Source organism: Meriones unguiculatus, chromosome 17, assembly GCF_030254825.1.
Source record: "Meriones unguiculatus strain TT.TT164.6M chromosome 17, Bangor_MerUng_6.1, whole genome shotgun sequence".
In the NCBI taxonomy this organism is placed as follows: domain Eukaryota; kingdom Metazoa; phylum Chordata; class Mammalia; order Rodentia; family Muridae; genus Meriones; species Meriones unguiculatus.
This window is the reverse complement of record NC_083364.1, coordinates 62,077,281-62,105,276: the sequence shown is the minus strand read 5'-3', so window position 1 is coordinate 62,105,276 and position 27,996 is coordinate 62,077,281. Positions and strand designations below refer to the sequence as shown.

General features: G+C 35.1%; 1 protein-coding gene across 6 annotated transcripts in view; it reads left to right on the top strand.

Moving 5' to 3' along the window:
* Positions 1-27,996, top strand: part of Epha6 (EPH receptor A6) — a 955,104-nt gene that overhangs the window by 181,371 nt on the left and 745,737 nt on the right. The window lies entirely within an intron of this gene.

Here is a 27,996-nt window from a genome sequence, read left to right as displayed (position 1 = left end):
TTAAAGATTTTCTTTTATTTGAATCATCATATGGAGACTTGTTATTCTATATACATTTACATTTTTACTTAGCCTTCATAAACAACATCTATTTACTACATTTAAATTGAAATTTTATATACTACGATATAGAAATAAAGGGATCTTTTAGATAGTGGTTACTACTGATGTTCTCATCTCGGTGATAACCTATTCATAGGACTTCTTTGTCTTCTAGCAACATGTTATATTTATTGACTTCTATACTTCCATTACATTTATGTTTGTTTATATATGTGTACATATACACATATATAAGAGAAAAAATTTCTTTCGTCTTTTTAAACAAACATATATATGTCTATATATATGTATATATACACATATATAAGAGAAAAAAATTCATATATAGTGAATAATAAGTGAATGCCCACAGTGAATCTGTAGGGCACATGGCTTCTTTATTACTGCAAAGTTTAGTAGAGCATTAAGTGATGGTCATGTTTGGTATTAGAAAACATTAACAGTGGAATGAGAAGTCTTGTATCTTTTGCACGAAGCATGGAACAGCTTCTACTATTTGATCACTAGGATATTTCATTCAATTTAATATAATGGGTATAGCCTAAGGTTTTTGTTTAGCTAAATCAATTTTTTTAATAGGCTAAACATACATCATGAATGATCATGGAGTGGGAAAGCTATGAATTGCTTTTCTTTTCACCTTAGAAAAAGCTGTAAAATAACATTAATTCATATAAAAACTATTTTAAAAATTGAGGAAAGTAAAAGAGCTCTGGATAAATATTTTACATCTCGGATCTTATGGATGTAACATGTTTTCTATGTGGCATTTCACTTTCATAGATGGCAAAAACCATTACTCATTGCTTAGCAGAGATGGTTTAAGTAAATTATAAATAACAACAGTTTATTTTAAGATTGCATATCTGTGTTTAATGTTCTTAGCTTTAGTATCCTTCATCTGGTTATAGAAGATGGAATATATACTGTAAAGACATTCATTTCTAATACTGGATGGCAAAGTGAGAAGAATTAACCTTGGACTTTATAGTCACAGATTACTAACTTCAAAACCAGTTGACTTATACATAAAGTATAAGTCTAATACATAAAGTACATCATCAAGTACATATAAAACTTCTAAATGTATATGACTCCTATTATAAATATAAATTGTTATTTTCAAACAAGGAAAATACAGTAGATATAAAGAAATTTATAATGATATGCTTTCTATTTTAAGTTATTTATTTGCTTGGGCACTTTCTTATTGTTCCTCTCTTTCCTGCAACAATAAGACATATTATTGTTTCTATTCTATGCCAACAATTTATAACACAGGCAAACCTCTGAATTTTTGTAGCAAAAAGTAAAAAAGTCAAAACATTCAAATGTATATGAATAAACTTATTCATGAATTCATACACTTATCTGAATAAAATGCATACCTCAAATTATAACTTTGCAACATATCTAGGGAGGAATAAAGAAAACCATTATTTATATTTTACTTTGTCAGTTTCTAGTTTATTTTGATAAAATAGTCTTTTGAAAATGTTGATATTTGTTATTTTTGAAAATGTATTCTCTTAGTCACTAGTTGATGATATATATACATGTATATATATGTATATATATATATATATATATATATATATATATATATGCGTGTGTGTTATATCTCTTTAGACAAAGCAACACAAAATGCCACCATGTGCTGTGGCACCCGCACCCCATTTCCTGAAATAATGACTCTGAGACTATATTATTTATGAATAAATGACTAGGTCGTAAGTTTGGCTCATTCCCCAACTAGCTCATAACTTAAATCAACTGTTTATTCTATTCTATGTGTGCCACATGTCTGATTACCTCTCCTCAGTTTCATGTGTGGTTCCTCAGAGTCCCTGGGTGGATCTTCACGGCCATGTTTGTCCTTTCTCTACTTCTTTTTCCCTCTCCCTCATCTCCTGGTCCCTACCTGAGACCTTTTGCCTGGGAACAGAGGTCCCATGTGTTCTCTCTAACCCAGCTATAGGCTCTCAGCAACTATATTAACCAATCAGAGATACTGGGAAGCAATGTTTGCACATCATTTATCAATGAGCATGACCTGACTGCAATCAGATCTCCCAGCATGGAAGTCAGCATCTGAATACATAGCACAAAAGACGAACCCCCAATTACAAAACAAATTGGCTGGACCCATCATTGGCTTACTGTCTCTATAGTTGATCCGTTTAAGATAGAAGAAGCTAAGCTTCCTAATGTGAGCATCTGAGTGCTTGACCAGAGCTAGAGTGTTTAAGGCAATCTCTCCTTCTCAGAACTATTCTCTACGTGGCCCACAAAGATTTCAGAAATTAGCTTACATTTTCCTACTACGTAGAAGAACCAGAAAAGCAAAGCCAACAAACAAACAAAAAATGTTTCATGGGCATTTGTTGTAGGATAAAATTAAAATTTACTATTGCTGTATCTTTTGGTAACGCTGCTATTAACGCTAAACAGCTGAATAACAAAATCACCACACAGAGACTGGATTTATTTAGTTAACCTAGAACACAATGCTGGGCAATAGTTACTCCACCCTAAACCTCCAAGCCCTCGTAGTTTCCTAACATTTAGATTTTACCCATTATACTTGCTTTTAGTGAATTCTAAGTTCTGGTTCATTTCTCCGTGTTGTTCCAAGACCTCTTCTCTTGCCTTTGCTTTCCCAGCTCTCTCCTGACCTTCTTTCCTCCTCTGCCTCCCACACCTTCCTGTCCTCTGGCTCCTCCCTTCTTCTGCCTACTCCTTCCTCTCCATTGCTCAACATTGTGGCTGGTTGTTTTATTTTGTCATGCTTACACAAAGTTGAGACAGGTGATGCTTAGAAAAAGTATCACAATGCAATGTCCAGATTGAAACCAGAGAGTGAGGGAGAGAAATCAGCATTTGAATGAACAAGGGTAAGGTGTATACATTTTAAAAGAACATTATACCAACAGGCATAAAATGTAGAGAGGACCTGAGAGGGAGTGAATGGATGATACTCTACTGAGAGAGGGCTACCACTGTAATAGTGTACCTCACTCCACTCCATTTCTTTCTATAATGTCCTTCCTTCTTGCACAAAACCATGCCCCATTTTATAGCATCATGATGTAGTCCAACATAGCTTCATAAAAACCCATTACAGCTTAAAACGAAATGCTGTACTTGAAGCTCCTCCAATTTAAAAGATATATGTATTTTCAGTTTTTGTTTTTCACATACAAAACACAGGAATTAGAACACTTGAAATTGTTTAATATTTTAAAAAGGTAGAAAATGAACACTGGTCTATTGAAATGATAAAGCTATGTACATGTAAACTGATTTTATTCTCAGTAAAGCCCAAGTCTGTGTCTGGTTCTCTGTAGCTACTAGCTCTGGCTACTGCCCTCTAAGCACCAGACTTTCAGTCATAATCTAATAAAACAAGCAAGTTTTACAGGCCTTGTAAACTTTCCTTATTTGAGTAACACTAAGGAAAACAGGGGCTGTCTCTAACATGAATCTCTGATCACCTCCCCCTGAGTGGTGGGAGCAGCCTTTCCAGGCCACAGAGGAGGAAAATGTAGCTAGTCCTGATGAGATCTGATAGGCTAAGGTCAGAGGGAAGGGGAGGAGGACTTCCCCTATTAGTGGACATAGAGAGGAGCATGAGAGGAGATGAGGGAGGGAGGGTGGGATTAGGAGGGGATGTGGAAGAGGGCTACTGCTGGGATACAAAGTGAATAAATTGTAATTAATAAAAAAATAACATATTTTAAAAAGAAAAGTAATGCTATTTCTCTCTACCAAATTATCAAAGACTATTCTCATCAAGTATTCCTCAGTTTGTGTCATTAGTTTGTCTTTTCTTAGGCTCATCTATCTATCTATCTATCTATTTATCTATCTATCTATCTATCTATCTCTATTTATGTGCTTTTCAATACTGTGCTACATCTTGCCACTTCATCCTATGTCCACAACCCATTTAATTTCAAAGCGACCTGGTTATTGTGTATTGTCAATTTGAACCAACCTAGATTAACTTTTGATGAGAGCTCTATTTGGAGAATTGCCTCCACGCTTAACCTGAGGACAGTGCTATAGGACATTGCAATTATTGCCAAACTGATGTAGGATGCTTCTGCAAACTACTGGAAGCACCATCCTTAGGCAGGTGGTCATGATCTTTTTAAAAAACGCCAGCTGACCAAGTCTGTAATCGGTGTTCCTCTGTAGTTTGGCTTGTGTTTCTACCATGGCTTCTATCAGAGATGAATTATTGACTTGGAAGTATAAGCCATATAAACCCTTCCATCCTTTAAGTTGTTCTTTATGAGAAGGTTTTATCAAAGCAATAGAAAAGCAAACTGGGGCACAAGGCAAATGTTATTACGGTTTTTAACTGCCTCGGCAGTCCCTTATATTCTCTAAATATTTCAGTCGGTCAGTTGAAAGTGACTATTCACTACAGCTTTCAAAGGACCTCACGATCTGGCCTTTTTCTTTTAACCTTGACCAATTCTACCTGCTGTTCTGGCTTACTGTTTTTGAACAATGCATGTGCTCCTGTGTCTCTTAATGTTTTCCACATTTCGTTTAACAGCTCGGTTCCATTATTGGTTGCTTTTTTCTATCATGGAATTTCATGAATCTTTCCTGATCTAGCATCATTGTACATGCTGGTTTTCAAACAAATTAATCCCCCTTTCTTTCTTTTGTGCTGTAGTTTGTAACAGTTATGCATGTGTCTGCTTCATCAGGGCTGTCAGATAAAAAACTTGCACTTAAAAATCACCTGTGCAATATAGGGTAAGGAATGGACTTCTGTGAGTGATCACAAGGCAGTGAGAAAGGAATGCAGGAAGAGTAAAGCCCACCCATATGCTTAAATGTTTCCTTTTCAGTGCTTTAAATATGAGCGTACCTAGAAAATACTGGTATCCTTTATTTTACTAAATAGAAAATGAAATTATTGGGAACAAATATTTTTTTTCTGGCGTCACAGAAGAGTAGCTAACATCATATTGAGAATTGAAGCTCAGCTATTTCTCTGCTTGGCCATTAAGAGGCAGTGACTGTTTTTAAATTGCATGAATAAACTTGAGAACTGGGGTCTGGCATACAGCAAACACACAAAAACGTAACTTACAGTCATTCTCATTCCACATGTGACTGCAACAAGGAGACGCAGGGTCTCTTCTGCATATTTTTTTATCATTATAGATGGTTTAAGAATAGACTTGGATGAAGGAGGAGTATATCTCGGGGACAGGGCAAGTGGTGGAGAGGTACTGGAAGGAGAGGAGGGAGTAGAACCATGGTCAGGATGTATTAAATAAGAGAAGAATAAATTAAACAAAGAAAAGAATAGAATTGGAAGGAAACAATAAAAATTTTCAAGGTTGAGAGAATAAACAATAGGTCATGCAAGCTTGAATTCCTACTAACTGCCAGGAGAAAGGAGACAGAAGAAAAAAGGTTTTTGTTTGTCTGTTTGTTTTTAATATCAATGAAGCAGACAGGCACAGCAATAGAAGCCTGAAAGCAAGTAAATGGGCAGGGGTTAGTGTGAGGGAGCGTCATCCCAGAGTCTATTTGGGCAAGGATGTTTTGGAGTCTGTCTGTTGTGAAAAGGTGAGAGATAGGGGAAGAGAGAAAAAATTGTTTTGCTTTCTGAGCTCTCATTCAGTGCTGTAGTTAGGGTCACAGTTGCTGTAATGAAACACCATGACCAAAAGCAATGTGAAGAGGAAGGGGTTTATTTCGTTCAAAGCTCCATGTGACAGTTCATCATCATCAGAAACAGTGAGGGCAAGAACTCATGCAGGGAAGAAACACGGGGATAGGAATTAATGCAGAGACCATGGAGGCGGGGCTGCTTACTGGCTTGCTTCCCATGGTTGACCAGCCTGCTTTTATTATTATTATTATTATTATTATTATTATTTAATTATTTTTACTTTTATTAATTACAGTTTATTCACTTTGTATCCCCCCTGTACCTCCCTCCTCCCCTTCCAATCCCATCCTCCCTCTTCCCCATCCGTGTCCCTCTCCCAGTGTCCAAGTGGGTTCCATAGTAATGGGGACAGGGACTGTCTCTGACATGAACTGATTGGCCTGCTCTTTGATCACCTCCCCTGAGCGGGGAGCAGCCTTACCAGGCCACATAGGAAGACAATGCAGTCACTCCTGATGAGACCTGATAGATAGGATCGGAGGAATGAAGAGGAGGACCTTCCTTATGAGACTGCTTTCTTAAAGAACAAAGGACCACCAGCACAGGGATGGCACCACCCACAATAGGCGGGGCCCTTTCCTACTGATCAATAATTAAGAAATTGTCTTAAAGACTGATATTGCAGAGACATTTTCTCAGCCCAGGCTCCCGCCCCTCTGTTGACCCTAACTTGTATCAAGTTGACATAAATCTGGGCAGTCCATGCAGAGGGCAGAAGACCTTAGTGGTGATTCACCACGCAACTGCGTTTTATTTATCTTCTGGGACCTTTGGGTCTGAAGGTTCTTGTATCATCAAAAAAAAAAAAAAACAAAACAAAAAAAAAAAACAAAAAACAAAACAGAAATCTATTTGAAGTGTATATGTTAAAATTTTAAGCTAAATGCAAACACTTCAAATTACTCCATATAACAAATCAGCTTCTCATCTTAAATACCAACTTATTTTTCATAACCATTTAAACATTTTCCTAATTGAAACTGTCATACTAGCATAGTGTTACAGACATAATTTTAATTGTTTTAATTTATTCTACTTAATGTCATTATTTGTAAGGGCCTGAATAAAATATTGTTGAATTCTAAAGTGCTAATTTACATCAAATTGCTTTTTACTTCATCTATCTAAGACTATTGTAACGGTGTAAGAAATAAGTGAGACCAATTAGCATGCAAATTTGAATGCAAGTTTTGTACAGTTGTATTTTCTGAAGCGACATGAATCCCAGATAAGCTCCTCATGAACATTAATTTGAGATAAATCTTATTAACATACTAATGTTAGTGTTGAAATGCACACCTGCTGCAAGAAAGGCAGCCTGTATCACATGATCTAATTCAGCAAACTGTGCTTGACAGTGGAGATCAAATTTTTAAAAGGAGATTCCTTTTAATCTGTTATACTATGTGCTGTTTTTTTTTTTTCAGTTGGCATACACAGTGTTAGATATCATTATGATTTCCTAAGAAAATATGTTTAAGGATGTTTATATTTCCCCCACTTATTTCCTCATCTCCCTTAGACTGCCTCACACCCCCTTGTCGCCTGTACACAGTTTTCATTTTCATGTCACATGTATTCTGGCTACCTGCCTATTCTTCCTCAGTATCTCTTTTTGACCCTCTCTTGATCTCCTATTTACTCTTGTAGGCTCTACTCACCTTTAGACCCACTCGTGCTCATATATGTGTACATTACGAGCTAAGATCCAAATATGAGAATGAATATGCGCTTTTTGTCTTTCTCAGTTTGATCCACTTCTTTTAAAATTCACACTTCCTGGGGCTACCCATTTCCTGAGACTTTCATGATTTAACTTTCATTTGAGCTGAATAAAATCACATTGTGTACATGTAACACAAATGTGCAATGTTTTAAAAACAATAGACAGCTCACTTTCTCTAGAAAGATGCTCATATTAGTTTTCCCTCTGAGGCTCCTTTGACATTCAGGAGGAAGGAACAGTGGCCATTCTCAGACTGTTGCATAATTGCTGGCAGAGGTGAATGGGACAAGTGAGGCCTTCAGCGACAGCTATTGATGTGGACTCCCGAAGAGAGTTGTTATTAAAGCTTCACCGCACATCCTCTTCTGCAGTCCAGAAACATTTATGCTTTGAGCTTATACTCTTCTGTCCAATCATGTTATCGCAGATGACTGTGGGAGCAGAGAGCATAAAGAAATTCTTGGTACACGGATCTTCTGGCATTAAATAAGGGAGTTTGAGGAGATGATGAAAAGCTAGAAGGTGAGACTGGTATCTGACAGAAAAAGGCAGGCTTACTGGCCCAGACAGTATTTTCTACTTTGAAAGGTTCTCACACACTAAATATAAACTCTGGAAATATAGCATTTGATTCCAAACAAAGCCACTTTTCCTTGAAGCAATTCCAGGCTTTCATCAGGCTTGAGAAGAATATGAAATAAAGAAGCTTGAAAGAGTCTAAAAATAGAATGAATTATTCCCCAGCAAGACAGAATAAAATTGAATAATTTATAGTTAGTTTTTTTTTTTTTTTTGCCACAGCCTTTAAAATAAGTTAAATTATAAACTGTCTCAATATATTTAAGGGGTTGTTTTAATCATACATAACATCAATTTTAACTTTGATTTCACAACACTGGCTTGAAAGTTACATATTATATTTCTATACAGTTAACATTTAATGTTTTAATACATGTGTTTCCAAGGAGAATAAATTTATTCAGTGTCTCTGTTCTCTTTTCAAACATGGCAACTACTGAGACTATCAATTTTGTTTGAAGTTTAATTTCAAGCTTGTACCAACTGTGTTAACAGTTTATTGGGTCAAAAGTTAAGCATAGAAGATAGCCAAGTATTTACAGTGCTTGTCACTTCTTTTCTGTTATTTTCTTTCTCCTGGGAGTAAATATTCTTTTCATTAAGTATATCTTATACAGTTTCTTTTGGCAAAATCTGACATGCTTCCTTTAATGAAAATGTAAATTTTTCTTTAAGGGGTAGAGAAATGGCTCAGTGGTGAAGAGCACTTGCTTTTCTTCCAGAGGACCCACATTCAATTTTCAGTACTCAAACCATGATTCACTGTAACTCCAGTTCGGGAGTATTTGACATCTGGCTTCTTTGGCACTGCAAGCACCTGAAGCACAGACAGACAGACAGACAGACAAGCAATCAACACACAGAACATAAAAATAAATATATCTTTATTTTTTATTACAAATGATGTAGCTCAGCTCCTAACCTATGTGAAGTCTAGACTTGAATTTCCAGCACATATAAACCTCAACTACCAGGTACACACAATTTTCATGGTGTAGTTCTCCTTGGAAGAAGATTTATTTTGACATGATATTATGTGACCATTATTTTTACTAGGTAAGAATTTTGTTTTCAATTGACTCAGAACTTTTGTAGGTGCACCAACCCAGTTCCTTCAGAACAGAAATCACACTAGCATTCCTTCATGACAGGAAACAATGGCTCAAAGAACCAGACTTCTTGTATTTAAGACTTTATATGTCAAAGAGCTAGCCACTGAGTTCATGTCAGAGACAGTCCCTGTTCCCCTGACTAGGACACTCACACGGATACTGAGCCTCCATGAGCTACATCTGTGCAGGGGTTCTACATTGTATCCATGAATGGTCCTTGGTTGGAGAATTAGTCTCAGAAAAGACCCCATGCCCAGATATTTTGGTTCTGTTGCTCTCCTTGTGGAGCTCCTGTCCTCTCCAGTTCTTGCTATCTCCCCCTTCTTTCCTAAGATTCCCTGAAATCTGCCCAAAGTTTGGTTTTGATTTTCAGTATCTGCTTTGATACACTTCTGGGCAGAATCTTTCAGAGGTCCTCTGTGGTAGGCTCCTGTCCTGTTTCCTGTTTTCTCCTTCTTCCAGTGTCCGTCCCATTTGCCTTTCTGAGTGAGGATTAATCATCTTACCCAGGGTCCTCCTTCTTGCTTAGCTTCCTTAGGTATACAGAGTTTGTAGGTTTTATCCTATATTGTATGCTAGTATCCACCTATAAGTGAGTATATACCATGTGTGTCTTTCTGTTTCTGGGATACCTCACTCAGGATGGTGAGGGAGCAGTCTTGCCAGGCCACAGAGGAGGATGCAGCCAGTCCTGATGAGACCTGATAAGCTAGGGTCAGATGGAAGGGGAGGAGGACCTCCCCTATCTGTCGACTTGGAGAGGGGCATGGGAGAAGATGATGGAAGATGGGTGTGATTGGGAGGGAATGAGGAAGGGGGCTACAGCCGGGATACAAAGTGAATAAACTGTATAAAAAGTATAAGACACAAAAAGACTTTATATGTAAAAGAGTGCCTTGTACTTATCTGTTTTCAGCCCAGAGACTGACTGTAAGCTGCACATATCCATCTTAATTTCTATTTGTGGAGGTTGAAGGGATACATGTTACATGACCAAAATGAGAGCATTTATATGACCAATAATGCTATAAATGGGACTTAGGTGTTGTCAAATGTTTTCCATACCTCAGTTATCTCCTTTCAATATATATATGTATATATATATATATATATATATATATATATATATATATATTACCTCAGATGAGGAATTCAACATTCCTCATCTCTTTAATTTTCTATACATTTACCTAAAAAATGAACACATTTCCTATATTAATGAAAATCTTTCCATCTGTTTAAATTGATCTTGATGTCCTTGATGTCCACAGCTTAAACAGCCAGCTATCTATTCCTAAAACAATATGTACAATAAGTAAATAAATACAAAATTACCATGAGGAAAGGGAAAACACATGTTCTCTCATATGTTAAAGGTGACTTTGACCTTATAATGGAGATTACTAGGTGAGAAGAGTGAGGTAGAATTTACAGTGGGGCTGAGAAGAACCAAAGGACAGTTAGATAGAAGTATTAAGTTATATTGCTTCTTGTACAGTGAAGTGGTGATCATTCACAGGACTGTTTATATGTACTTATGTATAACTAGAAGCCTAAATAAACAAATGGATAGAAACTCTAAAATAATAGATATTGAAAGATTTGGTTGCTTTTGATCAGTAGTGGAGTCTGCCTAAGCAGGAATCATAAGTGTTCCTAAAGACATGGTCATTTATTCAATAACACGTTTGTACCTATCTTCCTCAATGGCCCACAGGTATTTAAGTCTATGGCCCACAAAACCCACAGGTCTATTAGTTTCTTTAACTACCCGTGATCATTTCTGACTCAGTACAGTAGCAAAATGGACATCATAGCCCGCTTATTAGGAATCTATTTTGAAAGTTCCAAAATTACTTTATAACTATGGGCTCATTTGCAACAGACTACTGATATATTGGAAATAAGATATCCTAAGAGTCAGAGCATTCTCGTGATCTGTGTTCAATTCCATGTGTCAGAAACTGAATTCATAGGCCAATCCCAAATTTCATTATCCTAGGTAACTTATTTTTTTAATCTATTGTTTTTATACTCATATGACCCCTTTTGCTTAGGGTAGCTAGAGTAGCTGCATATATTTAACAATAGCATTGAAAGAATACAATGCTTAAAGTTTCTTTTTTGATGTGTATATCTTAATTCATTAAAAAGTGACTGTCTTTGCCTGCCTTCCATGTTATTGCAGAAATAAGTCCATTAGTAAGATCCTTATGCCATACATAACTCCATATGTTTTGCCTGTTATTGCAACTCACACACCTGTTCCCTGACTGCTGAAATTAACTCAAGTTAAAATTAAGTTTTTGACACAAACTTTATTGTTCAAACATGCATTATTTAAAAATTAAGATATTACAACCAAGTACCATGCATGGAGAGAACCCCTACACAAATGTAGCCCATGGCAGCTCACTCTCCAAGTAGGTGGCCTAGTAGGGGGAACAGGGACTTTCTCTGACATGAATTCAGTGTCTGGCTTCTTGATCACCTCCCCCTGAGGGGAGAGCAGCCTTACTATGTCACAGGGGAAGACAATGCAGACACTCCTGATGAGACCTGATAGGCTAGGGTCAGATGGAACGGGAGGAGGACCTCACATATCAGTGGACTTGGGACGGGCATGGGAGGAGAAGAGGGAGGAAGAGTGGGATAGGGAGGGCTGAGGGAGGGAGCTACAGCTGAAATACAAAGTGAATACATTGTAATTAATAAAAATTAATTAATTAATTAAAAAATTAAATAAATAAAATTAGGCTTGCCGGGGGGGGGTGTAGAATTAAGATATATGAATAGAGAGATGGCTCAGTTTTTATGATCACTTGCTGCTTTTACATAAGACTGGGGTTGGTTCTCAGCACTCAGGTGGCAGCTAACACCTATCAGCAATTCCAGGTCCAGAAGATCACATTCTGTCTTCTGGTTTCCACGGGCATGGCACATATGTGCAGCACATATATACCTGCAACTAATCAAAAATATATGTAAAATAAAAATAAGTAACCCTTCACTGTATAGAAGTTCAGCTTTCTGTGTGAATTATAGTCTAAGGTCTAAGGTGCTTATATCATTTCTTCACATACATGGTAACAAAGCTGTGCCATTTCAATCTCCATTTTTACCTGTGGCTTTGCCATCTGTAACCAAGGAGTGAGAAAAGAAATGCACAGTTAAATGATTGTATGTTAATGGTTTCTTAAGAGTCCCAGCAGAGAAGAGTAAAGGTTCCTATTAGCAGCCATATTAAGTTCCACTCAGTAAAGCTAATCAGAGATTGTCTTTATAACCACATGAGTTGATGACTATGAGAGAATATGAAGATTCCTTAAAACCATATGTGAGCTAACTGAAGTACACAAGTTAAACATTAAGCCAAAGATCACTTACAAATTTAAAATTCATTCTATTCTCATAGAAATAGATAGAATGTATCATTTTTGAAGAGGTGTCATTATTTCTGCAGGACTCCCAAGTAGCATTAGAGAACCCCTGGAGAAATGTACAACTAAAATACTATCTTAATTTAATTTTATTTTATTTTATAAAAGCTTAATACATTACTAGTTTCCTCATTGCATCTGTAGCCTTTCAAAGGTAGTAATCTTTTGGCATTCACTGTTTTGGTCTCCTATGTCCTTTGAGTCCATACAATGGAACACTTCATTATTTTTTGTTTTCCTATCATGAGTGCATGGAAACAAATTGTGGTAACAGCCAGTTACTACTCTCAATCTAAGCTTAGTACAAACTAGACATTTGTGGAATAAATCTCAATAAATAAGAAATAAATTAATGGCAACGTCAGTCTCCAGTTTAAAGGGATCTATTGAGCCATGCTGTATTGTGAGAAATGGAGACCTCCATTGTTGGCTCCTCTGTACACGCACTATCACCATAAAATGAATCATGCAAGGATAACAATTGATGGCAACATTTAAAACCTGAAAACAAACTGTTTTATCTTCAGTGGCAGAGAAGAGGAAAGGCATGATTCATTCTGTTATTTGACAACACTAAAGTAAGCTCCTATATAAAGTCATAGAGATTTCTTGAAAGATTCAATGTTGTATTGGGCAGAGATAAACAAACACTGATGAGTGGATTTCTTTAAAATGGAGGATAGCATTTTTGGTCATTCCCCTTGCGATGACTAATATTCTTATTTCTTTGTTTTAAATGTTCTTGTTTTTGATCTAACCAATATACATTGTGGATCATTCTTTTTCCACTGAGGAAAACTGGGGGAATCTTCATGTTGAATAATAAAATATTTCAGTTAAAATGAATGTCAAAAGGTCAAATTTGAAAAACTTTGAAGCTGGGCATGGTGGCACACGTCTTTAATTCCAGCAACCGGGATGCAGAGGCAGGAGGCTCTCTGTGAGTTTGAGGCCAGCCTGGTCTACAAATTGGGTCCAGATCAGTCAGGCTATTAAACAGAGAAACCCTGTTTTGAAAAAAAAAAAAAAACATAAATAAATAAATAAATAAAACAAAAACTTTGAAATGTAAAGATGCACTTTTTCTAAAGATGCTCTAGTAAATCAATAATTGCACTGTAATTAGGATCCCACACTCTTTAGTGATTAATTGCATATCTGTATTTTCACGGTTATTGTACATTGTTAATTTGAACTAATTTCACACAAATACACCAAAAATAACTAAGCAATTTTTAAATTTTTCTGTTAAAAAAAAAGACCAGGTAATACTTTTTAACTTAGGTAAGTGACTCTTTTGTCATAAGTTATTTTTTAGTGAGCTAGATGCGTTGTCGTATAGCTATATTCCCGGTAATCACAAGTCTGAGGTAGTAATACTGGGAAGGAAAGGCCAACCTAGGCTGAGCTGCAGGCAAGCCTGAACTGCATGTGACTCTGTCTCAGGGAAGCAGAAGTCCTCTCATGTCCTTTGATGTGGCATTAAAAGTTCTTACTTACTCATTTACACATTTCACAATTCCTCACCTGATCCTTACTTATTCAATATAAACTGTTTTTAGATCGATGGGTTATTAATTTTAGCATATAGTTTTTCATTGATCCACTAAAAGCCAAAATGAAACTGCTCAGATGCAATAAACCACAATTTAATTTGAATTCTGTAAAGAATAATTAAGTCATGCTGAGTTCTTGACTAATATGTTTAATGCTGTCATGTTATATTTGTTAATTATAACATTATAAATAACCTTTATAATAATATAAATGTTAATTTGCTGTTATAAAAACCACATATGATTCTTATTATTTTATCACATTTAACTAAACATAAAATATTCCAATTTTTATGTGAAATGATGAATGGAATTAAACCTAGGTATACAAAAGAATATACAAAATTAGATAAGTAGGCAGGTAATAAAAAAATTCCAGGAAAAATATTTTAAATGCATATTATTAACTCCTAAAGAGTATTCTTTCTTATTAGTACCGGATTAAAAAGGAAAAATCAATTAAATGACATGAAGTAATTAAGCTGTGGTATAATAGAGGTCACTAATTAATGGTGGCAAATATATGGCTTGTTTCATAGACTACTTCTTATAGAGATTAAGATTGTGGGGAGGAAGCAATAATGGTTTGGATGTAGGGACATGACTGTCACATTTTAGTAAACCCCAAAGCAATCACCTTCGTTGTTGATAACTTCTCACTTCAGAAAATCAGCATCTCTTGCATTTCAGTATAGGAATAAGGAGAGTCCTACAGAGAGCTTAGTCATGCACTAAATTGATACCTGAGGGAAAAGCACAATGAAAACATATTTATTTTTTGTCTGATAACAGTTACTGTTCTCATGGAAGTTTACAGCTATGAAGATTTGTTAGTTTTTAAAATATTAGTAACAGGCAAAAATGTTATTTTCATATTAAAGGATTAAATTTACCGACCAAATTTTATTCTGTTTGTTGCATTAAAGCAGTATCATGAACGTGTTAAATATGGGTTGTTTTACATTTTTAAATTAAGTTACTTACTTCTGAATGAAGCTTTCCCTTAATGATCCACAATTACTTTCTAGTGTAACCCCTACCAAGTTAGAGTACTATAGCCTCCTGGCCAATTGCAGGGATTTGATGGAGCACACCAAAGTCTAAGGCTTTATATGTTGCATATATGTTTGACAGTTGTGTGTAAGCTCATGATGCCTACATACCTAAAATATTTATTTCCTGGTCTTTCCCAGATAATTTTTGACCCTATAAAGAAATTAATGCATTTTGAAGTTACAAATAAGTTGGCAAATAGATTGCTTTGGCCAGATATTAATATGTATTCTTTTTGTTAAACACAAAACAAACTTCAAAACAAGTTTTTTCCTCAAAATATCTGTCTCAGACAGTGTTAAAACACTTATACTAAGGAATGTAGTTTCTAAAGTACTCGAGAACCCTATAATATTTATTTTGTAAATTGATGGTAAAACAGCATATTAGAAACAAAAATAAATGTATTCACGCGTGTGTGTATGTTTTTCCCGAATGGGTGTATATTAATTTAATTGCCAAATATTAATATGATGTTGGGCCTCTGAAATGGGGCCCTTTTTCATGAACTCTCCGGTGTTGGCTAATTTTCTCGTACTGTAATCTCCTCACTCTAAGCTATTTATGCTAAACATTAATCATATACTTACTAAAAATTGGCAAATTTATACTTTATATTCCATGAATAAAAACACATGCAGAAACAAATGGTAAATTTTCAGGTTTACTCAAGACAGATTTTAAAGTGAACCACAGAGTCAACCTGAAGCTCATTGCCATTCATTGCCTGAAGTAGAATGACTGTTCAGAACTCAGAAAAATGTGTTTATTAAAGTATGATGTCAGAGTAGCAGATATTTATTTAATATGTGTTGTATTCTATGAGCTATGAATTATTACCAATTATTGTGATGACTTTCAGACAATAAATATATTGGGTTTCTATATATATAAATATCATAATATTTATGTATTGATTTTCTTTGTTTAAATATGTTTAAATTGGGCCTTTTCTGAAACTCACCCTCAGGATTTTGAACAACTCTTTTTACAAACATAATTCTAAAATAAATAATATTATGCCTAATTCATCAGTCAATAGTAAACGCTTTTAAAACAAAAAAATAGCATAGTTTAAACTTCAGAGCCGGTTAGGTGTATTTATAAAAATGGTGTTTATATTTTATTGTTATATTTCAAATAGAGGATCTACACCTATCTGTTTTTACTCTTCTCCACTTCTGTCCCTTTCCCTTCCCAATTTCAGTTCACGTCTGCTCTCTCTTTTTCAAACTCACTTGAACACATGAATTCTCAATCTCTTTTAATGGTTTTCCATTGAAGAAACTAATTTCCATTTGGTTGTGTACTCATTTTAATTGTGCTGTCATTTACAGCATCCTTAATTAAACTTTTCTGTAGAACTGTTGTGTTTTTCTTTTTCTATATCTGTTACATTTTACTGCAGAGTTAGATGACTGGTAGAGAGTTGATAGTGATGTCACCCATCCTAATCTGTCAAAGCTGATGATTTAGAATACCATTTAAAGTTTAATCTAAAATTACTTGCCCTGTTTCATCATGAGCATTGTCTCATTCCTTAGAATTATCAGTCTCTTCTATGATGCTCACTATTGGAATTGTGCCTTGTTCTTCCAACTAGCTTCCTGCCTGCCTGCCTGCCTGCCTGCCTTCCTACCTACCTTTCTTCATTAATGCATGCCTTCACTTCTAACTTCATTATTGTCTGGGATAAATATGCAAATATATGATTAAAATAAACAATTTACCAATGCTCCTAAAAACAGTGTTTGTGTGTGGACACTCATCCTCCTTATGAAGAAGCATATATAAGAGATCTCACACTATTAGACAATCTAATTGAAAAGTGGAAAAGTCAACATATAATTTTTAGGCCCACAAATGAAGCATTAAAAAAATTTTAACATTTGGAAAATCTTTTTACATTTTACTTCAAAACATTAATCAATAATGTATATTAAAGTTTCTAAAGAAAAAGCAGTACTTTTATAATGCAATGTAGATAACGAATATTTACTTACTGTCTAGCAGCCATGAAATAATAGTGTTTCTGAAATAGCATATTAATTTTCTTGTTACTTTCCCAGATGGTCTATAATTTAAAATTTTTCTTGCATGTATGCATTAGCTAGATAAAAGTATTCATTCAATTAAAATGATGCAATTATAAAAAAATTAATGAATTCTCCAATGGTAAGTAAATTAAAATGAAGATCACCGCCAGAATTTATATTATCAGGGAAGGAAACAATTGTACAATCACTGAAATATTTACCAACAAATATTGTTGATATTTTATAAAGAAACATGAAATAAACTGAAAAGTAAATGATCAAATTAAAATTGAATATATTTCAAAGAAACTTTGGAGAACAGTATTAAATCTTACGCTATGATTACAGTAGGATGGAATTTATGTGGCACTGAAAAAAATGGTGAAAAATAACAACATGAAATGACATGTTCAGTTCTATCACTGTGTAGTGTCATAAAGCAGCAGCAGAACTTTTGCCTAGAAACATTATATATTTTTTTTAATTTTCTAAATGACCTAAACATAATTTTATTATACATAATTCCATTTGTAATATAGGAAAACCATCACCATCTGTATGGCTAAGGTAAGCATAAACTGCTTCGAAGGCAAATGTGTCTACCACCAATTCAAGAAAGGGAGATAGAAAGACCTGGAGGGGACAGGAGCTCCAAAAGCAGAAAACAGAACCAAAAAAAAAAAAAAACAAAACAAAACTGAGTCCTGGGAGCCCTGAAGAGACTGATAACCCAACCAAGGACAATGCATGGAGAGAACCAAAAACCCCTGCTCAGATGTAGTCCGTAGACTCAGTCTCCAAGTGGGCGCCCTAGTAAGGGGAGCAAGGGCTGTCTCTGGCAACAACTCAGTGGCAGGGTCTCTGATCACCTCCCTCTGTGGGGTACAGCCTTGCCAGATCACAGAGGAAGACAATGCAGCCTCCTGAAAAGACCTAATAGGCTAGGAGCAAATAGAAGGAGAGGAGGACCTCACCAATCAGTGGACTGGGGGAGGGACATGGGGAAGAAAAGGAAGGGAGGGTGGGGTTGGGAGGGGTGAGAGAGGGGGCCACAGCTGGGATACTAAATGATAATAATAAAAAAGAAATAAAAAAAGAAGGTAACTGTATATGAATAATTAATTAAGTTAAACCGAGCTGTGTTTGTTAAGATGGTGACAATTAAAAGGTGGAAGTTAAAATTTACAGAACAAAGAATGCCTTGGAAAGGAAAGATCCTGCTGAGAGAGAGGAAGTAGAGTTGGTGTATTTAAGTCCGGAAGCCACTATGTCTTAAAATCTGTGAACATCTCAATGTTTCCAATTAGAAAGGGATTTTTTTTTTAAATGGAAAATGTAAAATCCATTCATAGACTTGTTAAAAGTGAAATTTGGGGACTACGGGAAAAATTCTAAGGAAATACAACTAAATCAAGAGTGTTTTCAGATATGGTTCAATCTTTCTATTCCTTTTGTTGGATGCTACAATCTTCAACTAAACTGTTCCTTATTTGCTTTTCCATTGTAATTTTTTTTCCTGAAAAAAAAATCAACATTTTCATTAATCTTTAATATTAAAGTTCAAAGGGAAATCACACATTATGAATGAAAAGAACATGGAGAATATACACTGTACTAAAATAGCTGATGCGTGGTTCTGTTGTGGTGTACTTTCTGCTAGCGAAAATAAACGCAATAAAATGACAGCAGATGGCATAGGGCCACCAACAATGAAAGGAGAGTACAATAGTAATGACTTGAAATTAAGTTAAATTATATGTTACAAAATCTTATTAAGGAAATTTTTGTATTATAAAAATCTACAAAGTTATATGTGCTAATTAATATACCTCATTGAATAACCATTTTCATATATTGATAATTTTATTTAACACTTTTTATATTCAAATAGTCAACTTACATAGACTTTAAGATGTGCATGCTTCAGATTATGATGACTTTATAAACATAACATATGCTCTAACAAAATCAACAGTTATGAGTCTAATTAAATCTGAAATGAGACACTGGATTTAAAGTTGCTCCTTTAAATATCAGAATATTCAACCAAATGTATACTTTAACATTTTTTATGTTGCTAAATTATTTTCAGATTCTTTCTCATTTGAAGTAAATTACTCCTTTTAGCTTTTCATAATGAATTTTTTAAAGAATAAGAAGTATCTTTTCTAAAAAACTGAGTTTTCTTCACAAAGATGAGCTCTTTGGTTACAGTGATTACTGCATACATAATTTGAATTCCTCAGTTTTAGACAAAAGTAAATAAGATTTTAAAATATTTCTATGATGAAAATAATTTACATTATAAATAACGGGTATGCTTTTAAATAAAATAGGGGAAATTATGTAAAAACTGACAAAATTGCAATGATTTTTTATAGCATTTCTATATCATAAACAAAATTTACAAGTGACATAAACTGCTCTTTTAAGTGGCAATTTCTCCAGTATTGACATGCATTGAGAGCTGCATTTCTATCAACACAATAAAATTAATGAGAATATGTTTCATTCCCAAACTGTAAATTAAGGCATAGTACAAGCCTGGCCAGACATTGCTAACAAGATTTCTGTGGAAAGAAAAATCTGGGTATATGATCCATGAAAAGTTATAACTACTGCTAATGCACATGTCTGTCTTAGCACAGACAAGCAGTCATGTCGTGTTTCTTTGATGAAATTTTTTTTTGGTTTCCTAACTTATTACTCAACACATAACCATTGATGTGTACACATATGACCTGCACATATGAAAATAGATAAATACAAATCTTTGTTAGCTGATAGCTGAGAAATCATCATAACCTATCAGATCAGGGTTGTGGTCATACGGACACTTCCTTTGGACTTCTCTGTCCTAGAGCCATGGCTGTACATGGATTTTAGGTTCACTGCTCCATAGTCATCCTTCCTTGATACCATTGGGGCCCCTTCCTCCATGGGTATTCTTCATTTTAACAACAAGCAAACTGAGTATTACTTAGGCAAGATGGTAGTTGGTTTAAGGTGCACAGTTGAGAGATTGATGCCTGATGTACTAGTTGTTTTGAGATTCCTTTGAGATGTATCTTCTATGCTTATCGCCTTCTAGAGTCGTCTGTCTAGGGTGAAGTCAGAGCTTTTGGGTCTGTGTCAAATTCCTGTGACTTCCTTAAGATGTCTGTGCTGGTACCTGGAGGCTGAGGAACTTGGAGATTTTGTCCACATAGACCTGACAGGACTGTCTTAGTCCAGGGTTATGGTATAATTTCTGAAAGGTCTCACGATAGGAAGTTAATCTGTACTTTCTTATCATTTTGAACTAATTCCATCTCTTGTACACACAGTTTTAGGATTTAGAGGCCCATTACATAGCTTGTACAGAGGCCCTCAATTGTTACAAAAGAAAGCCAATCTATTTTTTTTTCAAAACAGATATAAAGCAACCCTGTTAATCATTAGACACCCACTAGAAGTGCATTTTTGAAAGAAATGTTTCTCAAGCCTCTTGTTAAGTGGAAATTATTTACAAGATAAAGAAAGGCTAGAAAGTGAACAGCAACAACTGATTATAGATAAAATACTCCAGAGCACAGGCCACATTCAGAATTCCAGAAACCAAAGGTAGACTATACAACAATGCCTTCCAAGCTGTGCCATGTGTCTAGGACAAATAAGATCAGACTTATCACCACACTGTTTCTTCTTCCCAGTAGCAATGTCCTCCATTTGTTTCTTTTATTGTGGCTGTGACAAAATATGTGATAGAAGCAAATTAAAGGATACAATATTTTTTGTCACAACTGGAAGATACAATCTATCATGGTAGAGAAGTTATGGCCCCAGCTATTTGAGGCCACTGGTTACTGTATCAGACCCCAGGAAGCAGAGAGAGATGAATGCTTGTACTCAGCCTGCTCTCTCCTATTCTGTTAATGAGCACAGCCCATACAATGATTTTCTTGACATTTGGATGGGTCCATTCACTTTTGTCAACCCAAGTCAGATTTCACTTCACAAACAGGCCCAGAGGTTTGTGTCCTAGATGGTTCTAGATCCTGTTTCTCATCACAGTCATTATATAAAACAGAAAAGAAAACATTTTACGTAACAGGACAGCCTAAAAAAAAATCATAGCTACAACAGTCACATTTATAAAAATCTAAAATGGTCTTACAAAATTCTTAAATCTGTTTAGCATGAACAAAATGTTTGAACATATAGGATGAAGAAAATGTACAGTAATAATTGATTCTAATGTGCTGGTTTGTTTTAAATGTTAACTTGCTTGAACTTAAATCTCCTGTGAAGATAGCCACAATTAAGAATTTGTCTGTATCACATTGGTCTGTAAGTACATCTGACAGGGGTTGTCTTGATTCTTGGTTTATGTAGGAAAATACAACCCACTGTGAGCTTTAGATTCCCTAGTCAGGTGGTCCTCAACTTTATTAGTGAAGAAATACATCTTAATGAACAGACTAGCAAGCAGACAACACATGTACATTTGTTTTGTTGTTTCCTTGACTATGGGTAGGATATGACAAGTTTTCTCAATTTATTTCCCCTTGATAAAGAATTGTGGCCTGGAATTGTAAGCTAAATAAATTCTATTATCCTGTGTGTTGCTCTGGATCAGGATATTTCACTACAGCAACAGAAATCAAACCAGAATAGTTAACAAGGATAGAAACTTAGTTTCACTATATACTATGACTCTTGTTTGTTCTCTCAGCACTGGGAAAGTAGGAACAGGCAGATCCCTAGGCCTCACTAGCTGGCCATCCTTATTGAATTGGTGAGCCCCACGACCCAGTGGACAAAAACCTTGTCTCAATTAACAAAACAAAACAAAACAAAACAAAAACAAAAACAAAAACAAAAATAAAAAAACATTGTCCAAGTGGATTACAACTGTTGGTTGATACCTGTGAACATATTGAACATGTGGTTAGTCTCTGGTCTAGACACACACACACACACACACACACACACACACACCACACACACTTGTGTGACTTTCTGTGGATACACGAAAATATCTGATGATTAATTATTAATATTAATGATTAATATAATCATTTTCTAATAAGAAAATGATTCTACCAAAGTCTTTGTTTGTGAACCAGTGAACTTACTGGGATTATTTACAGGAATATGGAGAAGACTTTATTTATGGGTACATGGATAAGTCAAAGGTAGTTTCATCATCAAAGGCCCGCTCTTACATTGGCGACAATTCATGAATGCTGCACGGCTAGAATCCTGTCATGATCTATGGGCAGTTGATATGGTTGAAGACTATCTTCTTTCTCAAAGTTGCTACTGCATATGACTTTATCATTCCTTAATTGCAGAATGTTTTTGTCCTTATGTAGATTAAGCATATTTCCCATCAATGTGCACTTACATCATTGTAAAAAAATCTTCTCAATATACATTTCTGAATTAGTCTTATAAGTAGAATGAACATACTTGATGCAGAGTAAGCACACAGGGAAGTGGCCTTTCTGTGTCATCAGTTCACCTGCAGGTTGTATAGGTCACGCCTTCCAGATTTATTTCCAAACAACTTCCTCTTCTTCAGAATCATTAACCTTGCAGATAAATCTCAGTTTGCATAATGTAGCACTTCACATCTGTACTCAACAGACCGTTCTCCAAGAACATTTGGTGATGCCTTTCACTTGCTTTAAATAAAATCTTAATTTACATCATTGTAGCCATTGGGTTCTGCAATTTCCCTGCTTTCTAAACCTTCCTTACTTCCTCTGATTACTCTCCTGTTCCTATCACTATGTTCTTCAAATTTCCCAAGAGTCTTGCTTAAGTCTTTTACATGTGTATCTTTCTCTGACTTGATTATGATACTGTCTACCCCTAAGTAATAGCTTACTATGAATGACATACCAAATCTCACAAAATGAAGATTTGACATGAATCTACTTCCTCAAGATTCTGAAGGCTGGGAGCTGAAATTCGGTGTAACTGTTGGGTTAATTCCTGATGAAGACTCATCTTGGTTTGCCCGGGGCCTTCTTTTCTATAAGTTATCACACAGTATTTTCTTAGTGTACATTCAGTTATAGTTGCAGTGCTGTTACTTAATTCTGTCAGGCTATCAGTCTTTTAGGATTATGTTATGCTCCGTTCTTATTATTTCATTAACCTTAATCACCTCCTTAAAGCTTCAATTTCTAAGTACCTTAGTATAGTGGATTAGAAATTCAACCTATGCTTTTCTAGGCTTGTAGGTCAGTATGTTAACATCTTCCTGAATTTCTTGTCACCCTTATCATCACAGGATAGATTTTCACTGTGCGGGTTATTTTTGCCATCATGTGGCTTAGACACTTCTTCCTCAGGTACAGTCTATTCCAAGAGTAGCATAATTATACAGGAGCAAGAACATGTCTGGCTTTGTTTATTAACCATTAAGCTCATTATGCATAGAATTTTACTTGGCATATGTGAAGTACTTAAAGCATATCTGTGAGTGAATGCATTTCTCCAGTTGACTGGGCATAATCATTTCTCGCTTTGGCACATGACATATCAAAACATTTCATTTCTTTTTTCAACAAAATGTCTAAATAAGTTGTATAACACAGCAACCAATAACACAAACTGGGTTCCAAATTGTGTCTCATTTATTTCTTTTACTTAAAATAGACAGTTTTTTTTTCCTCATGTAATATATTCTAATTATGGTTTTCTCTTCCTCTACTTCTCCCAGACCTCCCTTTCCATTCAGATCCACCACTTTCTTTCTCTCATAAGAAAATAAACAGGTCTCTAAGGGATATTAATATAATAAGATAAAATGAGATAAAAACAAAAACTAGCACATTGGAATAGGAAAAAGAAGGAAAAGAATCCCCCCCCCAAAAAAAGGCATAAGTAACAGATGTAAATGCAGAGATTCCACTCATTTACATTTTCAAAACCCCGTTTAAAACACTAAATTCTTGAGGGAAATATATAAGCTGTGTGGTACTATCCAAAATAACATAAGAGAAAAAAATGTTTTTTTTCCAAGTGTACCAAAAAACAGCACACAAAATTTCTTAAGGAGTTACAACATACCATTGTTTTAATAAATCATTTTAGTTTTTTTTTCCAATCAATGCCTCTAGCTATATTATAATTAAATTTCTAACTTCCTTTTTTTTCCCCTACCAGGTGGCATCTTCTTGACTTTTTCTTGGGCAGGTGCCAGAGCTTTTATGGCTGCTTGGGTTATTAGTTTATTCTTTCCCTCGTTTATTTGAAAATGTCAATCATAAATTTTATCCAAACCGTTTTCTACACTTACCATCTGTGATGACAGCTCTCATAGCATTGGAAGTATTAAGGTGTGGGTGGACTTCCAGATATTCCTCACTCCTCCGTCTAGAAGCCAGCTCCATCTGGTGAGGGCATGACGTGACTAGAGTAGCAAATGTCTTCTGACCTGACTCAGTGAGGCTGTGGGATTTCTTTTGTTTTAAGTTGATTTCTGTTTCTCCTGTGGCACTCAATTCAAAATGCCACTGTTGCTTTGGCCCAGCAATGCCTGTGTTTTCTACGTAGGGTGAAACGATTCTTTTGGAAGTAAGAGGTGACACAGATCATGGGTTACCAGGAAAAAAGATCAAGCAAGTTTTACCTCCCCGTATTTCATGTCTTATTCATTAAAGCCCACTGAAGGCTGCCACTACAGTACCTGTTTCTGATGTATGAGCAAATCACAGGAGGCTCTGAAGCCTTCTTCAAATCTATCCAGCACAAGGGTAGTTTACAACTTTTCTTTATCCAATCATAATTAAGATAATACACAATCCTCTGTATTTTGAACATTGTTGTGATGCCCGTGGTTTCCAAACTTATTGTGAAAGAAAATAGAGCTGGCTTATTAAATGGAAGGGAACATGATACTTGTTAGTGTTTCACAGCTGTAGAAACACATGAGGGACAATACTGCTCTAAGGATAAGATTTTTAACTCACAATTTTAGAGATTTTTGGTAATTCCTTACTGTTTAAGGCATTAGTGACAGAATACAACACAACAAAAGTTTGTGGCAGAGGAGGCTGCTCGCCTCTTAATAGTCAAGAAGCAGAAAGAAAGAAAAAGAGAGAAGGTCGGGATCCCTAACAGCTCCATATGAGACACACACAGGTAACTTCCTTCCCTGCTTCCAAAAGAACTGTGATGACACCACACACAGATCACCCAGCCTTTAACCCATAAGCCTTCATAAGCTGTAATAGACATTCTTTTAGACAGCTCCAAGTGTGTGAGAAGTTCTTCGAGCAGAACTCAGTTCACCCAAAGGACAGGCCTTCCATTCTTATACAAGTATGTCCATAGGGCCTCTGAACCTACAGGATCCTAATTCATAATTTCCTAATTCATAATTCAAAATAATTAACTTTCATCTTCACTGACAATGCTAGACTGTGAATAAATTCTATTTAGCATTAAGCTTTACAAGCATTTACATTATATATCAGTTATAGAATATATCTCAGGTTAAGTATCTTATATTAAATCATTTTCTATTTTTATTTCACCATTAATTAGTCATCCCTGTACTTAAGCATTATGAGACAAAAATATGCCAAATAAGTTAACAAATATATGTTTAAAACTTTTGAAAGTTTATATATTGAATGTTTTAAGTGTTCTGAACTTTTGTTTTGCCTTTATACCTACTTTCCAATAGAACTCTATTTATATTGCTAGTATTTTATTCATTTCATATTTCTAATTTACCTTTTCTAATACATTCTGCATATTTTGATTTTACTATGATGTGTTCACTTAGTAAAATTTACTTATAGCATAAGCTGATACGACTGAAAACTATTGTCAGAAATTTTATTTTTAAAATTTACGTTATACAAAGATAAGAAGTAAATCCTTGGGATTATTTTTTACCACTTCACAGCTAATTTCCATTTATATCCACTTGTATAAAAAATTTCAAGAAAATATCTCATTTTCTTTGCTGAAGAGTTATAAAATTCAATTATGCATAAAGGCAAATATCTCCCCGAGTAAAGAATCAATCTGCAAAATTAACAAAATGAATCTTTTATAATTTCTTTGGCATTTCAGTGGTGACGATATTTTATGTTTGAGTATTTTATACTTAAAGCCAAGTGGCAAAGCACATTCTTCATGAAGTTTGCAATCTCTCCGCATCTCCTCCTTCCTCCTCCCCCTTTCCTTTTTACTTTAATGGGATTCTCTTAGGATTAGTTGGTCAGTTCATTTCACATTCTTGTAGAATATTAATTTGCATATCAAAGTCCAGAGAGAAATAAACAGACCCTATAGTACCATCTGCTGTTCTCACTCTATTGAAACCTACATATGAATCAAGCAGTAGATTTGAGAAGGGAGCTTTGCTTTTGAAATATATACCAGTGTCTTTCAAGTAGCAAATCACACGAATATTTAACATATGTTTAAATGGTTTCATATTTAGACACTAATGTCTAAATAAAATACTGTTTTTACCTAAAGGGAGTGATGAGAAGAGGCGATGAGCAGGTCTTTATTGAAGCTTGCCGGGATTTCATATTAAGAACAGGCCCGCTTATGTCTGAACTTAAAGCATTATGAATAATTCAATCCTAAATTTTAAAATTAACACACATATTCTGACCTATTTTATCTGTAATCCACAGGAAAGGAATTATAACAATAAACATAACAGTTCAAAATTGTAAAAGACTGAACTCACAAAGACTGTTTACAAGATTTACTTCATTGCATTCTGCCGTGGGACAAGAAAACAGTTCAGTAGACAGGTGCTCTGTTTATACAGAGGTCCTTTGAAAAATGATCCTCCCTACCTTCCCTTACTGTGTTTCATGAGACTTCTCAATCTTACCTTTTTTTTTATTAGTAGAACATGTGTGTAAAAATAAAACAAAATCTATCCTTTAATGATGAGAGTTTTCCTTTCTGAAACTGACTGCAGAACGAACATTATTTTGTAAAGTAAAAACATGAAAGGTGTCAGCGCGGACCTGGGGACACTTCACTTCTATGTGTAACCCCAGCAGTAGTTCTTTTATGAGGGTTTCAGATTCACATACCAGATCTGTTGAATTCTGTACTTATCACAAAACAGGGAAGATGTCAGGAAGACTTCTGTAAGGATTACGTGAGGTAGCAAACACAGAGGATTGAATAAAATACTTTTGTTAATGTTCACTCTTATCACAACATTTCTTTTCTTCTTCTTCTTCTTCTTCTTCTTCTTCTTCTTCTTCTTCTTCTTCTTCTTCTGCTTCTTCTTCTTCTTCTTCTTCTTCTTTTTTTGGCTTTTTGAGACAAGGTTTCTCTGTGTAGCCTTGGCTGGGCTGGATTCACTTTATGGACCAGGCTAGCCTCAAACTTACCTGGCTGTCTCTGCCTCCCAGAATGCTGGGATTATAGGCCTAAGCCACTGTGACCAGCCCCATAATTTTTCAAAACACAAGAGAATTTGAAACCTTTTAGAAAAATTAGAAAAGTAGAGACAGTTATGGATGTCCTGAGGAAGAGTGAAAGATTCTCTAAGAAGGATTCTTAGAGTAGTTTATTTATAAAAAGCAGTTCTTAAATAGAGGTTTGAAATTGAATAAAAAAAAGAAGAAAATGTTATTCATTTTACACAAGTGAATATGCTCATGTTTCCTGAAGAATACTAGTCTCAATAGAACCTTGGCTATTTTAACTCTGTTAAGGGTGTGACATGAATAAACATTAAC